This window comes from Arachis hypogaea, chromosome 11 (genome assembly GCF_003086295.3).
Source record: "Arachis hypogaea cultivar Tifrunner chromosome 11, arahy.Tifrunner.gnm2.J5K5, whole genome shotgun sequence".
Classification (NCBI taxonomy): Eukaryota; Viridiplantae; Streptophyta; class Magnoliopsida; order Fabales; family Fabaceae; genus Arachis; species Arachis hypogaea.
The window spans coordinates 28,890,750-28,894,241 of NC_092046.1; the positions used below are offsets into that span (position 1 = coordinate 28,890,750).

At 33.9% G+C, this 3,492-nt stretch overlaps 1 non-coding gene across 1 annotated transcript; it reads left to right on the top strand.

Moving 5' to 3' along the window:
• The first annotated feature begins 335 nt into the window (after positions 1 to 335).
• LOC112725970 (small nucleolar RNA R71) lies at positions 336 to 443 on the top strand. The gene has a single exon (XR_003165046.1). It is a non-coding gene; the product is annotated as a small nucleolar RNA R71 (small nucleolar RNA).
• The last annotated feature ends 3,049 nt before the right edge of the window (positions 444 to 3,492 follow it).

The following is a 3,492-nucleotide window of genomic DNA, read 5'->3' on the forward strand; positions in this document are numbered from 1 at the left end:
ACAGAAGATGCCTCTTGAGTACTGTTGGATGCAGCTTGCATTCCATTCAGACTCTGAGAAATCATATTAACTTTCTGAGTCAATATTTTGTTCTGAACCAATATGGCATTCAGAGTATCAAATTCAAGAACTCCCTTCCTCTGAGGCGTCCCATTACTCACAGAATTCCTTTCAGAAGTGTACATGAACTGGTTATTTGCAACCATGTCAATGAGTTCCTGAGCTTCTGCAAGCGTTTTCTTTAGGTGAATGAATCCACCTGCAGAATGGTCCAGTGACATCTTTGATAGCTTAAACAGACCATCATAGAATATATCCAGGATGGTCCATTCTGAAAGCATGTCAGAAGGACACTTTTTGGTCAGTTCCTTGTATCTCTCCCAAGCTTCATAGAGGGATTCACCTTCTTTCTATTTGAAGGTTTGAACATCCACTCTAAGCTTGCTAAGCTTTTGAGGAGGAAAGAACTTGGCTAAGAAAGCCGTGACCAGCTTATCCCAAGAGTTCAGGCTATCTTTAGGTTGAGAGTCCAACCATACTCTAGCTCTGTCTCTTACAGCAAATGGGAAAAGCATAAGCCTGTAGACCTCGGGATCAACCCCATTGGTCTTAACAATATCATAGATTTGCAAGAATTCAGTTAAGAACTGAAAAGGATCTTCTGATGGAAGTCCATGAAACTTGCAGTTCTGTTGCATCAGAGAAACTAATTGAGGCTTTAGCTCAAAATTGTTTGCTCCAATGGCAGGGATTGAGATGCGTCTTCCATGTAAATTGGAATTTGGTGCAATAAAGTCACCAAGCATCTTCCTTGCATTGTTATTATTTTCGGCCATGTCTCTTTCTTTTTCGAAAATTTCTGTCAGATTTTCTCCAGAGAGTTGTGCTTTGGCTTCCCTTAGCTTCCTCTTCAGAGTCCTTTCAGGTTCAGGATCAGCTTCAACAAAAATGTTCTTATCCTTGTTCCTGCTCATATGAAAAAGAAGAAAACAGAAAATAATAGGGATCCTTTTTGCCACAGTAGAGAGGTTCCTTTATGTGAGCAGAAAAGAATTCGAACACGGAAAGAGGGAGAAGAATTTTCGAAAATCATTGAAAAGAAAAGAAAAATATTTTTGTTTTTAAATTAAATTTAAAGTTAGAATTCGAAAATACACAAAAGAAAAATGAAATTAAATTAAAGTAAAAATTAAAACAATTAGTTAATAAAAAAAGGAATTTTGAAAAAGAGGGAAGGAATTTTCGAAAATTAGAAAGAGAGAGTTAGTTAGGTAGTTTTGAAAAAGATATGAATCAAACAAAAAGATAAGATTAATTGAAAAAGATTTGAAAATCAATTTTGAAAAGACAAGAAGCTAGAAAATAAGTTAGAAAAGATTTTGAAATTAATTTTGAAAAAGAAATTTAAAAAGATTTGATTTTGAAAATTAAAGTTGATTACTTGACTAACAAGAAACAAAAAGATAGGATTTTAAAATTTAAAGATTGAAACTTTCTTATTAGGCAAGTAACAAACTTAAAATTTTTGAATCAATCACATTAATTGTTAGCATTAATTTTGAAAATATGAAATAAAAATAAGAAAAAGATTTTTGAAAATCAATTTGAAATTTTCGAAAATTATGAAAGAAAAATGAAAAAGATTTGATTTTTGAAAAAAATTGAAAAAGATAGAATTTTTTTTTAAATTGAAAAATTGATTTGCCTCATAAGAAATAAATAGATTTTAAAAATTTTTGAAAAAGTCAACTCAAATTTTCGAATTTTATGAGTGAAAAAGGGAAAGATATTTTTTTATTTTTTTGAATTTTTAATGATGAAAGAGAAAAACATAAAAAAGACTCAATGCATGAAAATCTTGGATCAAAACAAATGATGCATGCAAGAACACTATGAATGTCAAGATGAACACCAAGAACACTTTGAATGTCAAGATAAACACCAAGAACTTATTTTTTTGAAATTTTTTTTAGAAAAGGAAAACATGCAAGACTCCAAACTTAGAAATTTTTAATTTTTAGACACTAACAAATTGAAAATGCATATGAAAAATAAGAAAAAGATGCAAAACATGAAAATGCAAAGATCAAACAAGGAAATTCATCAAGAACAACTTGAAGATCATGAAGAATGCAATGCATGAATTTTCGAAAAATGCAAGAAAGAGATAAACATGCAATTGACACCAAACTTATGACTTGACACTAGACTCAAACAAGAAACACAAAATATTTTTGGTTTTTATGATTTTATTAATTTTTTTTGGATTTTTTGAAAATTCTTTTGAAAAGGAAAATAAGGATTTCAAAATTTTTAATAGGAATTCCAAGAATCTTGCAATGTTAGTCTAAAACTCCGGTCCAGGAATTAGACATGGCTCACTAGCCAGCCAAGCTTTCAGTGAAAGCTCCAGTCCAAAACACTAGACATGGCCAATGGCCAGCTAAGCTTTAGCAGATACAAATCAGACATACAATAGCTGATACTTCATTCAACTTGCTTCTGTGCTGATGAGTGGAAGCCTCTGTCAAAAGAGTTAGACATGGCTTTACAGCCAGCCAGGCTTCAACATGTTTCATGAAACTCTAGAATTCATTCTTAAATTTTGAAGCCATAGAATAATTTATTTTTTTGAATTTTTTTTTGTCGAATATTTTTCGAAAATAAAAATAAAAGCTTAAAATTAAAATAAAATTACCTAATCTGAGCAACAAGATGAACCGTCAGTTGTCCAAACTCGAACTATCCCCGGCAACGGCGCCAAAAACTTGGTGTTGTTGCCGAACCTAACTTGGCACTGTTGTTGCCGGAAACAAATGTGAAATTGTTGTTCGTTCCCTTCCCCGGAAATGGCACCAAAAACTTGGTGCACGAAATTGTGATCATCAACAATGGCGCCAAAGACTTGGTGCTCTCAAACGTGAATCACACTTTGTCACAACTTCGCACAACTAACCAGCAAGTGCACTGGGTCGTCCAAGTAATAAACCTTACGTGAGTAAGGGTCGATCCCATGGAGATTGTCGGCTTGAAGAAAGCTATGGTCACTTTGTAAATCTCAGTCAGGCGGATTCAAATGGTTATAGACAATTGATAATTAAAACATAATTAAAATATAAACTAGGATAGAGATACTTATGTAATTCATTGTCGAGAATTTTAGATAAGCGTATAGAAATGCTTTTGTTTCTCCTGAACCTCTGCTTTCCTGCTGTCTTCATCCAATCATTCCTACTTCTTTCCATGGCAAGCTGTATGTTGGGCATCACCGTTGTCATGGCTACATCCCGTCCTCTCTGTAAAAATGGTCCAATGCGCTGTCACTGCATGGCTAATCATCTGTCGGTTCTCGATCATACTGGAATAGGATTTACTATCCTTTTGCGTCTGTCACTATGCCCAGCACTCGCGAGTTTGAAGCTCGTCACAGCCATCCCTTCCCAGATCCTACTCGGAATACCACAGACAAGGTTTAGACTTTTCGGATCTCAG